Genomic DNA, 13,136 nt, shown 5'->3' on the forward strand with positions numbered 1-13,136 from the left:
AAATCGATGATTGTAGTCTTCAAACATCCACTCAAGAAGATAAACTTTCCAGACTGGAAACTTGGGGCACAGAGCATCCTAAGAGTAGAAGAGCTAACCTATCTGGTTTATAAGGTCTATGCTGCACCATCACAGGGTAAGGTTGAACAGGATGTGCAACTAAAAATCTCACAACTTGTTCCCCAAATGAAAAAGATCTCATTAAAATTCTGCAAGTTCTCACTCATGCCACTAATTAAATTCTGTATTGTCAAAGCGGTTCCAGTAATCCTTTATGGGTTAGAAGCAAAAACATGTTGATGGAACATAAATTGGCAAAGGTTGGAGGGGCTAGTCTGTAAGAGAGTATTGCGCCTTCTGTCGAACCTTCCAATGTCAACTCTAAGATTCGAACTGGGCCTAAGATCACTCAAAGCCCAGGCTGAATGGAAGCTAATCTCCCTCTATCACCTAATAATGACTGCTCAGAAGGATACCCTATATTTTGATATCAAAGTCCATCTTGAAGCAAAAAAATCGAAAACTCTCTCAAATTCGGAAGAAAGAACCCTGTATGGCTTGGAAAAAGCAGGAACTGATTTTGAGACGCTTATATCCAATCCTTTAAAGGCCAAAAAGCTTCTAGACGAAACAGATTGGATATTGACAATTGATAAGATGCAATCCCACACCCCAGAAAATCTCTTCCTAAAAGCAGAAAAAAAAGAGGGAACTCTGGCCCAATATCTTCTAAAATTCCCAGATTGGAGGATCAGAACGAACTTCCTTAGAATATGGATTAATATAGCACATACAGGATAGATTCTCTCAATCGGGGGAAAAGGGGGAGAGGCAATCGCTTTATGCAATATCTGCAAAACACTCTCGAACCAGTCGTTGAAATACCTATTGTTGGACTGTGAAGGGGCCTGGCCCGCGAGACTCTTATTCTTCGCACGATTCAGAGTCGGTGGGGAGGACCATATTGCAGACCTGCTCTGGAACAAATTAATTGCTGGACATTCAAGCTCTCTAACAATAGCGGTGGTGAAAGTCCTCAAGAAATTTGACATTGTGATGAACAAGAAGATCCTAAAGGTTTCCTAGGAAAATTGGTACCCCTAAGAAAATCACTGACAGTGGAACAACAATATGAAGGACTAATACATGTGTATCCATAATAGTCACTGTATTTAACAGGCTTGTTCATTTTAAATGATTTTATTTCTATACGATTCCAGAACAAAATATAAACCATGAAGAGTTTATTATTTTAATTTTGCTGTTTAGGCATAACACTGGATAGCTATGCCTGGTGCCTGGAAAAGGAAGTCTGTTTCTTGGAAAAAAAGTTCTTTCTTTTCTTTGTTTTATCATTTGGCTGTTTTAAATTGAAATTTGAATTAGAAGTTTTGTAAAAGGTTTTCACTTAACCAAATACAAATAAAATAAATAAATTCCTTTTTGTTGGGGTGGCTGGATATATGTCTTGTAGCAATGCTCATGTTGCTCGACTCCCAGCCTGACCGTGTTTTTGGATCATTGCATTTCTTCCGTCTGGTTATTGTTTTCTTTTGTATCCTGCTATTTGTACATCAGCATTGCTGCTATTGTACCATCTCACTCGATTGTTTAAAGTGCCTTGCAGAAGGTGCTCTAGAAATAAAATAAATACAAATACCCCCAAATGCATCCCCATTTCCTGCTAACATTCCCACCCCAAACTCTTGAATCCACCCTCCCAACCTCGCTCTGGTTACAATCCCACATACATCCTCCTACTTATCTACCTACTTTGTCTCCCTCTTCATCATGCAGATTGAAACAATCCTGCTTTCTGTACATGGATGGGATTGCCCTCTGCACGGTGCATGTTCACCCCTTGTCCCCCACCCTGCTAGTGCCCCTTACCCTAGGCACACAGCTCCAGCCAAATGTATTGCTTGTGCATGGATGGGCATTGCCCTCTGCAAGGTGCATGTTCACCCCTTGTCCCCAGCCTGCTAGTGCCCTTTACCCTAGGCACACAGCTCCAGCCAAACTGATTGCTTGTGCAGGTTGGCCAGAATAATCAGTCACTAAGAATGATTTAGTTGTGTAAGCATGTTCTTCAGATAATATCACTCATGGTTAATATGGTTATAGTGTTTCATATATTGCCCTAACAAAGTGACACCACTTCAAAACCCTGGGCCTTTTCTAATCTCTATTTTCAGGAAAGTGAACCTGTCTGTTAATTGCTAATCCATATCCTATACTTATGCTATGTGTATGTGTATCTTCCATGTTGCTGCCATAGCCTTTACTTATACTATGGTATATGTATATTCTATGTTGCTGACATACGCTCTACTTATGCTATGGTATGTGCATATGATATGATATGGTATGGTATTTATAACGCGCCTATACAGAAGTGTTTCAAGGCGCGTGATTGTTATGCAATATTGCATGTTGCAATATTGCATGTTGCTGCCATATTTCCTACTTATGTCATGCTATGTGTATCTTCTATGTTGCTGACATACTCTCTACGTATGCTTTGGTATGTGCATTTTGCATGTTGCTGCCATATTTCCTACTTATGCTATGGTATGTGCATGTTGAATGTTCCTATCATATTTCCTACGTATGCTATGGTATGTGCATTTTGCATGTTGCTGCCATATTTCCTACTTAAGCTATGGTATGTGTATCCTCCATGTTTCTGCCACAGCCTTTACTTATACTTTGGTATATGTATATTCTATGTTGCGGCCATACTCTCTACTTATGCTATGGTATTTTGATTGATTTATTTATTTATTCGTTTGTAAAGCGCACATAGCCCAGAGGCAACTAGGCGCGGATTACTGCTTAAAGGATATGGTTACAGATATGAAAGCTTAGAAGTCAGGCATTACGTTACATATTAAACATTGAACAGTAAATTTACATTGATTTCAGAAGCAAAAATCACAGAATTTTTACATATTTATATATTTATATATTATTACATAGCCTCATAATATTTTGTACTAAATTGATAGGCTAAGGAACTATTGCAGGAGGTCAGATCTATAGAGCAGGGTTTTTAGTTATTTTCTGAATGACCAGAATGAAGTATCATTTCTCAGTTGGTGGGGGAGGGCGTTCCATAATTTTGGAGCTCTAACCGGGAAACTTAAACCTCCTACTTTCTGTATCAAAGCCCTCACCAGGGTGATAGTGTTTTCTGTGGATAGAAAATGGCAGCTGGCTCTTATTAGTTTAGCCGTGTAGGCGGCTGAGGAGACAACAGCATTGACCGGTCTATTTAGTGTGAGGGTGGAATCAATATAGACCCCTAAGTTATTTATTTCGTTAGCCACAGAGATGGTGTTGCCATCAATGATAAAGGAATTGTAACAATGTGGGATGCTACTGAGTTTCGTTTTGTTTCCAACGAGGATAAGCTCAGTCTTATCATCATTGAGGTATAATTCATTGAGAGCCATCCAAGCTTGGATTGCAAGGTATATTTTATTTAGATTTTTGGTATCTGCATCATAATATCCGGTGATTGGTATGAGAATTTGAGTATCATCCGCATAATTTTTATACATGATACCCATTTTATCAAGTTTGTCAAACAGAAGCTTAGTGAATGCATTATAGAGTGTGGGTGGGACGCACAAGCCTTGCAGTACGCCACAGGTCACCGGGGCAGGATGAGCTGCTGAGGTATCCGAAAAGACCCTCATGGTTCTGTTAGATAGAAACGATTTGATCCAATTGATGGAATCTAGGGAGAATTGTGCTGCAGTCTCACAGTGTTGGCATAAGATATCATGATTGACCAAATTAAACACTGCAGAAAGGTCTAGAAGCGGAAAGATACAGAGTTCTCCTTGATCTATGTATTGGTCCATTTGTGTTTTCAAATCGAGTAAGGCCGTTTTGGTGCCGTGGCTTGGTCTGAAGCCTGATTGTCTTAATCCCAGGAGATGATTGTCTTCTAAGTGTTTTTGGATCTGCAGATAGGAAGCGCGATCTAGTATTTTAAGCAAGAAGGGAACTGTAGTGATGGGGCGAAAATTGGTTGGAATATTAGGATCTAAGGTAAGTATTTTGAGCAAGGGTTGGACCCAGGCTGTTTTTAGGTCATTTGGGACTATGTTGGAGATGAACGAGTTATTGATGAGACTAGTGACAAAAGGTTCAAGTTCAACCGGGCAATCTTTTACCAAAGTTGCGAGGCAGATATCACCTTTGTATCTAGATGGTTTTAGGCTTTTGATGATGTTGTTCGGATCTAAGGTTGTAAGTGGGGAGAATGTAAATTTAGTTACCTTAAAGATATTTGGTGAAGGGTATGTAGTTGATGGCGAATGTTAACGTTAAGTTTGGATTTTTGTTGTTCTATTTTACTTTGTAGAAATGAGATTTTGTCGGCAAGGGCATTCTGACTATTAGAACAGCATTGTTCATCTTTGTTCGTATGATCTGGAGTAGGCGCTGGTGATTCCAATTCGCGGAGGATGGTGAATAGCTCTCTGGTATTAGATTGGGCATTGCATATTCTCTGATTGTAAACTTCTCTTTTAGATTTAATGATTTCATTCTTGTAGTTGTTTACTAGGGTTTGGAATAGGATTCTATTTTCTTGAGATGGCAATTTGATCCATTTGTTTTCAGCAGATCTTTTTAAAGCCCAGAGAGCTTTGAGTTCAGGGGGGAACCATGGATTTATATGAGCTCGGGGTTTGATCTTTTAACTTTTTTAATGGAGCAGCTTTTTCTATAGCTTCGAGCATAATTTCATTGTAATGAATGACCAAGGTTGAGGGGTCACTATCCAAGTATACTAGATCAAAGATAGGGCCGAGTAGTGGTAGCATACTATCTCGGTTGATATTTTTAAGATTTCTGGACAGGGCCAAGGGTTTAGGTTGAGGCTGTTTCAGGTTCTTGGTAATAATAGTGGTGGTGAATTAGATGATGTTGTGGTCAGACCTAGGCGAAGGGGTGTTAGATTGGATGTTGGTGAAGCAGTTGGTATCAGCTAACCAGCCTAAGGTGCGTCCTTTATCTTGAGTAGGTGCAGTGATTCTTTTGAGTGAATTCCTGGGCTTCTATGGAGTTGGCCATGACACTTGGATGGGTGTCTAGGGGGTCGTTCAAGCCTAGATTGAAGTCGCCCATAATGATCACTTTGGATTGCGGTTTCATATTATGTGCCAAGAGTGTTGTGATGTCATCTTCGAAAGTAGAGATGGGGTCTGGGGGGTCTATAAATTGTGTGAAGTGTAAGTGTACCAGTAAGTGTGGGGGTAATTTTTAGCGAGATGACTTCTCCTGAGGTGAATGGTTATTTAGGGGATATTCTTATATTCAGAGCCTCTTTGGCTAATAAGGCTATTCCACCTCCTCTTGCAGTAGATCTATCTTTTCTATAAATGGTATAGCCTTCCGGGATAGCTAAGGAAAAGAGGGATCCTAAGGCTGTGTGGAGCAATGTTTCTGTTACTGCTAGGAAATCGAGGTTGTTTGTTTTTATGGCATCTGCGATGTCCAAGGCATGAGCTGTAATGGATCTGCCATTAGTAAGAGCGCCTTTTAAGGCGATTGTATTAGAAATGGTAGGTTTGGGGGTGATGGTTCTGTTATGTTTGGATTCTTTGGTTGTGCCTGGGGTGGTTTGGGAGAGGCTATGTTTAAATGTGTGTGTAATGTTAAGGTGGGAGGTGGTGGTGTTAGTCTGAAGTTTTTGTTGGTTTTGGCATGGCGTTTGGAGTTTATGCAGTCTAGGTTGGAGAGTGCGAGAAGTTAGTCGAGATCTTCTCTGGTAGCCAGTGATAGGTTGTGACAGCCAGGGACCAGTAGGATTTGAGCATCATCTGATGGTAAAGCAATAACAGTATTCAAGTGGCTTTCATGATTAGTTACAATGGTAGGTGTATGTAAGATGTTAAGAAGGGAGGTGGTGGTGTTAGTCTGAGGTTTTTGTTGGTTAAGGCATGGCGTTTGGCGTTTATTAAATCGAAGTCGGAGAATGCGAGATGAGATTCAAAACCTTCTCAAGTGGCAATTGATAGGTTGTGAGGGCCAAGGGACCAGTGGGATTTGGGCATCAGAGGGTGAAGCTATAACAGTATTCAGGTGGCTGCGCAGAGTCCTTGTAGATAGGCGGTAGTCTAGTGAGACCATCTGGAGACAAAGAGGAGGAAGGGAGGTCATTTGGTAGAGAATCAAGATTGGCAATATCCTTAGTGAAGGATATGTTGTTGTTTGGTGGTGAGGGAAGGGCGCGATCTTATTAAGGAATGGCGTGGGGCAGGGGATGGGGTGGTGCCGAGCACACTGAAGGCGGGTAAGTCCTTGACCAAGTTGGATACATGTGCCTGCAGAGCAAGGCCGTTCCATTGCGGGAGTCAGGTATAGTACTGAATCTGTGCAGTATTTATCTAGTAATAGTAGTAAAGAGAGCATGGGTAGCGGGAGAGGAGCTAACATGTTCTCAATTTTTTATGGCTGTATTTGGGAAGCGGCTGACGAGCGGGGTGAGCAGTGGTAGACTACTACCAATGTGCTATCCTTCTAGGTACATTGCAGTACAAATCTACTGTGTCATGAGATCAAGTGTGTGCCTGCAGTACATTTGGAGAGGTGTGCTTTGCATGTTGCTACCGTATTTCCCACCTGTGCCATAATATGTGTATCTTCCATGTTCCTGCCAAAACCTCTACCTATGCTATGGTATGTTTGTCTGACATGTTGCTGCCATACCCGTTACTTATGCTATGGTATGTGTCTCTTTCATGTTGCTGCCATAGCTTCTACCTATGCTATGGTATGTGTATCTTCCATGTTGCTGCCATAGCCTCTACCTATGCTATGGTATGTGTATCTTCCATGTTGCCGCCATAGCCTCTACCTATGCTATGGTATGTGTATCTTCCATGTTGCTGCCATAGCCTCTACCTATGCTATGGTATGTTTGTCTGACATGTTGCTGCCATACCCGTTACTTATGCTATGGTATGTGTATCTTCCATGTTGCTGCCATAGCCTCTACCTATGCTATGGTATGTGTATCTTCCATGTTGCTGCCATAGCCTCTACCTATGCTATGGTATGTGTATCTTCCATGTTGCTGCCATAGCCTCTACCTATGCTATGGTATGTGTATCTTCCATGTTGCTGCCATAGCCTCTACCTATGCTATGGTATGTTTGTCTGACATGTTGCTGCCATACCCGTTACTTATGCTATGGTATGTGTATCTTCCATGTTGCTGCCATAGCCTCTACCTATGCTATGGTATGCGCATCTTCCATGTTGCTGCCATAGCCTCTGCCTATGCTATGGTATGTTTGTCTGACATGTTGCTTCCATACCCGTTACTTATGCTATGGTATGTGTCTCTTTCATGTTGCTGCCATAGCCTCTACCTATGCTATGGTATGTGTATCTTCCATGTTGCTGCCATAGCCTCTACCTATGCTATGGTATGTTTGTCTGACATGTTGCTGCCATACCCGTTACTTATGCTATGGTATGTGTCTCTTTCATGTTGCTGCCATAGCTTCTACCTATGCTATGGTATGTGTATCTTCCATGTTGCTGCCATAGCCTCTACCTATGCTATGGTATGTGTATCTTCCATGTTGCTGCCATAGCCTCTACCTATGCTATGGTATGTTTGTCTGACATGTTGCTGCCATAGCCTCTACCTATGCTATGGTATGTTTGTCTGACATGTTGCTGCCATACCCGTTACTTATGCTATGGTATGTGTCTCTTCCATGTTGCTGCCATAGCTTCTACCTATGCTATGGTATGTGTATCTTCCATGTTGCTGCCATAGCCTCTACCTATGCTATGGTATGTGTATCTTCCATGTTGCTGCCATAGCCTCTACCTATGCTATGGTATGTGTATCTTCCATGTTGCTGCCATAGCTTCTACCTATGCTATGGTATGTGTATCTTCCATGTTGCTGCCATAGCCTCTACCTATGCTATGGTATGTTTGTCTGACATGTTGCTGCCATACCTGTTACTTATGCTATGGTATGTGTCTCTTTCATGTTGCTGCCATAGCCTCTACCTATGCTATGGTATGTGTATCCTCCATGTTGCTGCCATAGCCTCTACCTATGCTATGGTATGTGTCTCTTCCATGTTGCTGCCATTGCTGACATAGCCTCTACCTATGCTATGGCATGAGCATCTTCCATGTTGCTGCCATTGCTTCTACCTATGCTATGATATGTGTATTGTCCAAGTTGCTGCCACTCCGTGTCCTTTACCTACGCTTGGGCACTTACACACTCCATTAGGCTGCTAATCTGAGTTCTGTGCCTATGCGGAGGTAGATGCATCTGCTCTGAGCCCTACAGCTATACTACAGCCACGTAGACATGCCTCGCACCTGCTATTATTAGACAGTCTCTTGTGCCTCTGCTAGAACACAAATACCCTCATTGTGGAAGTCATCTGTACACTATTCTGTGTCCAGCATGGATGAGGGTGATCAGGGGACTTCCTGGGAGTTCGCTGTGATTGCTGCCAAGTCAGTTTATCACTCAATGGGTTGTGACAGGTGTGAAGGGGGTGGGGAAAATAAATTCTTGGAGTTCTACATTTTTTTGGATTGGATGGAAAGAAATGCGTACGCACGGGACCATTAAAACATCTTGGAAAAGTTTAAAACATGGCTTTTTAATTACTGTTTACAGATAAACTTACTATAAAATACCCTCATTCAAGCTCTCTGTTCAGGGGTGGAAATTGATGGTTATTCGTCTTTGATCCACGCAACATGGGGCCACTTTAAAAACTTTTTCCAGAGCCACTTTCGGTTCCTAGTCGACCGCTCTGCATGAGGAGAGGAATAAGAGAAAGGGAAGTGGGTACAGAGCGGGCCTGGATACACAGGTCAGGAGACAGAAGCAAGGAACATGTGCAGAGAGGCATACATATATCACAGCAGGTTCTTACCTTTTGTAGCCTTTCCTCCTTACTTTTTGCTGAACACGATCAGACAGCAATAATGTATTCAAGTCTGGAGAAAGCAGATATTATCATATGATTAATTATTCTATAAAGAATGATCTGAAGTAAATACTCCAAGCAGTTAAATGACATACACAGAAAATATTTCATTCTATTGACCAAAGAAGAAGCTGCTGACCCACCCTCATAACCCGCCCTCCATCACATACACAGGAGAAAGGCTTAGAGAAGGTTTGAGAAGGAAAAGCAGAGACAAGTCAACATTTGAAAAGAGGTGGGGAGTGGAGGCCGTCCTAGGAACACATCTACCACTCAGGGCCTCACAGAGTGACTGAAGATGCCCGAGCTATCAGTCCTCATTAGTAGAGCTTGATGCAGAGATAATGAACAGGCATGCGTAGCCCGAGATAGAGATCCTCGGAGCATGCGCAGTGCCGCGATCAGAGCATGCCCAGCGCTGAGATACTGATCATGAGAGCATGCGCAGAAAGGGGAACTGCAAAACTATGCCAATGAAGAGATTTTCCAGAAGTAGACCATCGTTCTTCGTAAGCATTCTGTATGGTTATCAGAGATCTATCACTCAGGGCCTCACAGAGAGACTGAAGATGACTGAGCTATCGGTCCTCATCGGTGGAGCCGGGATGCAGAGATGATAAGTAGGCATGCGCAGTGCCGACATACTGATCCTCGGAGCATGCGCAGGAATGGGACTATAGAAGGAGCATGTGTAATGAGAATCTACTCCCATGGTAGACTCCGAGCACAAACGGGAACAAAGCCATCCCTTAGCGCTTCACAGAGTGACTGAAGATGCCTTAGGGATCCGTCCTCATCAGTGGAGCCGAGCTGAGCTGCAGAGATGATAAGTAGGCATGCGCAGTGCCGAGGTACTGATCCTCAGAGCATGCGCAATGCCGAGATACTGATCCTCCTTTAAAACTAGTTCCCATCCGAGAAACGGACCATCGGTTGTTAGGGCCATTTCTCAGATGGGAAATAGCTGCTTCAGTGTGAGTGGGCTAGTTCCCATTAGAGAAATGGCCCTTTTTGTCCCCCCTAGTGGCCAAGTCCTGCATAATAATGGGAACTAGCCCACTCACACAGAGAAGGCTCGTTCCCATTAGAGAAATGGCCCTTTTTGCTCCCCTAGTGGCCAGGTCCTGCATAATAATGGGAATTAGCCCACACATAATGAGAAGGCTAGTTGCCATTAGAGAAATGGACCCTTTTGCCCCTAGTGGCCAAGTCCTACATAATAATGGGAACTAACCCACTCACAATGAGAAGGCTAGTTCCCATTAGACAAATGGCCCTTTTTGTCCCCCTTAGTGGCCAAGTCCTGCATAATAATGGGAACTAGCCCACTCACACAGAGAAGGCTCGTTCCCATTAGAGAAATGGCCCTTTTTGCTCCCCTAGTGGCCAGGTCCTGCATAATAATGGGAATTAGCCCACACATAATGAGAAGGCTAGTTGCCATTAGAGAAATGGACCTTTTTGCCCCTAGTGGCCAAGTCCTACATAATAATGGGAACTAACCCACTCACAATGAGAAGGCTAGTTCCCATTAGACAAATGGCCCTTTTTGTCCCTGGTGGCCAAGTCCTGCTATTTTCCATTGGAGAAATTGCCCTTTTTGGCTCTAGTGGCCAAGTCCTGCATAATAATGGGAACTAGCCCACTCACACAGAGAAGGCTAGTTCCCATTAGGGAAATTGTCAAGGAGTTCCCCCCTTCTCACCTGGGTACGGTGTTTGCCGGTGTCTTCGATCGCTGCTTTCTTGCGAACGCTTCTGGTCTTGAACAGCTCTGCTAGAGTCTCGTCTGGTTCCAGGTTGCGTTTAGTTCCGGGAGCGCGGAGTCCAGGAATCCGGGAGTCTGGGAAAAGCTAGTAATGCTCGGAATCAGGAAGGGGGAAAGGGTCAGGAGCGAGTAATAGCACTGGGACAAGGAAAAAATACAGCGAGCTACGAACACACGTCTGAGGCTACTCTACAATAGCATTGAGACGCGCGGAGCCGCGGAAGGCGTGGTCTATAAATAGATCACGCTGCGTTCAGCGCATGGAGCGAGCAAGGGCTTCAGCGCTGGACGGCCATGTTGGAAGTAGTACGGAATGTAAGCCCCGTTGAGACAAGGACCAGGAGGTCCAAAAGGGGCGTGATCTGAAGTTCATGACAGCATGCCTCCTCCGAAGGCCTTTTCCTCCAGGTTTGCCCCGGTGTATTAGGTGAAATCTTCTGAGTAACCGAGGAGCCTTGATATTTGAAACAGGTTCCCAGGTCCTTTCGCTAGGAGGATATCCTTTCCACTCCACTAGGTATTGAAGATGGCCCCGCTTATACCTGGAGTCACAAATCCGGGACACCTCATATTCCAGTTGGTTGTCAACCAGTAGAGGGGGAGGTCTACTGGATCTTCGAGAGGATTGGACGTAGGGCTTCAATAGGGATGTGTGAAAAACTGGATGAATTCTTTTCAAGGAGTCAGGTAGCTTGATTCGATATGAGACAGGATTGATAATCTCCTTGATGGCGAATGGACCATAGTAGCGGGGAGCCAGTTTGTTTGGTCGCAAGTGTCGGGGGAGTAGTTTTGATGACAACCACACTCGGTCACCGACCATATAGGAAGGACCTGGTCCTCTCTTGGAATCCGCATACCTCTTGGTCTGTAATCTGGCTTTTTCTAAGTGTTCTTTAGCCTCCCAGTGAATGTTGATAAGAGTTTCGATCCAGGAGTCAACAGTAGCTACTGGGGTAGGGTAAGGAAGAATCGAGGGTAAAACCGATGGATGGAACCCCTGACTACAATAAAAAGGGCTGGTCTGTAGCGCTAAATGTTCGGAGTTGTTGTAAGCGAATTCCGCAATGGGTATCAGGAGAGACCAGTCATCCTGGACCTTGGTGGCAAAACATCGGAGATATTGTTCCAGGGTCTGATTTGCACGTTCTGTGGCTCCGTTGGTTTGGGGGTGATATCCTGAAGAGAGGGCACGTTGGATTCCTAGTACCCGACAGAGGTGTTTCCAGAATTGTGAAATGTATTGTGGACCCCCGGTCAGCTATGATCTTGGAAGGAAGCCCATGTAGTCGGAATATGTGTTCCAGAAATATTCCAGCTAGCTCTAAAGAGGAGGGTAGTTTCATCAGTGGCGTAAATTGGGCCATATGGGTAAACAAATCTATGGTGACCATGATGGTAGTATATCCTCGGGAAGGTGGTAACTCCACTATGTAGTCTGTAGCGATGATTTCCCAAGGTTTAGAGGGTAGAGTGGGCTGCAGAAGAAGACCCTCCGGTCTTTTCTTATCATGTTTATTTTGGGCACAGGTTATACAAGCCTGGATGTATTGCTGTACGTCAGACTTCATTTTAGGCCACCAGAACTGTCTCTGTATAAGACGGAGGGTGTTGGTGATACCTCGGTGCCCGGAATGGAGTGTGTCATGACAAAGGTTTATTATTTTTTGCTGTAACTTCCATGTAGGAATGAGTAGTGCATTGTCCTTGAATAAGTAGCCTTCCTTGGCTCTTAATTTCCAGTGATTTCTTGTTGAAATGTCCTTCCATATTTCCGAGGATTGGGTTTGCGATCGGACTTCTTCCAGGAGATCAACTGCTTGGGCTACGAAGATCGCGGGAGAAAACATTTTAGGAAATGCCTTATCTTCAGTGGTCACGTACTCAGGACGGCGAGACAAGGCATCAGCGATCAGGTTCTGTGATCCAGGGACATGAGTAATGTGGAACTGATACTGGGCAAAGAAGTAGGCTCAACGTGCTGGACGACTGTTCCTGCACTCCAGTAACTGTAGAATCTGAAGGTTTCGATGATCAGTACAGACTTGGACAGGATGTCTGACTCCCAGAAGTAGGTGTCGCCATTCAGTGAAGGCTTGGCGAATGGCTAAGAGTTCCTTTTCCAGGATGGAGTAGTGTGTTTCACTCGGAGTTAAGGTTCTTGAAAGATAAGCAACAGGATGTTCCAAATCGTCCTCCATCTTCTGCTTCAACACTGCTCCTATAGCGTAATTAGAGGCATCAGTTTCCACTAAAAAGGGTTGACTTGTATCGTGTTGAGCCAAAATGGGAGCTTGTGTGAACTCGGTCTTCAAACGCTGGAATGCAGTTTCTTGTAATGTTGACCAGACAAATGGGGTATCCTTCTTTAGC

General features: G+C 43.8%; 1 protein-coding gene across 1 annotated transcript in view; it reads right to left on the reverse strand.

Moving 5' to 3' along the window:
- The window catches only part of LOC138489453 (zinc finger protein 432-like), a 39,520-nt gene extending 30,174 nt beyond the window's left edge, over positions 1–9,346 (reverse strand). The window contains exons 1-3 of the mRNA XM_069617173.1: positions 9,282–9,346; positions 8,943–9,006; positions 8,691–8,819 (exon numbers count right to left, since the gene is read on the reverse strand). The gene's annotated coding sequence lies outside the window, so the exon portion shown is untranslated. The remainder of the gene's footprint in view (positions 1–8,690; positions 8,820–8,942; positions 9,007–9,281) is intronic.
- Positions 9,347–13,136: the final 3,790 nt, after the last annotated feature.

This window comes from Ambystoma mexicanum, chromosome 9, assembly GCF_040938575.1.
Source record: "Ambystoma mexicanum isolate Mex_15411 chromosome 9, UKY_AmexF1_1, whole genome shotgun sequence".
In the NCBI taxonomy this organism is placed as follows: Eukaryota; Metazoa; Chordata; class Amphibia; order Caudata; family Ambystomatidae; genus Ambystoma; species Ambystoma mexicanum.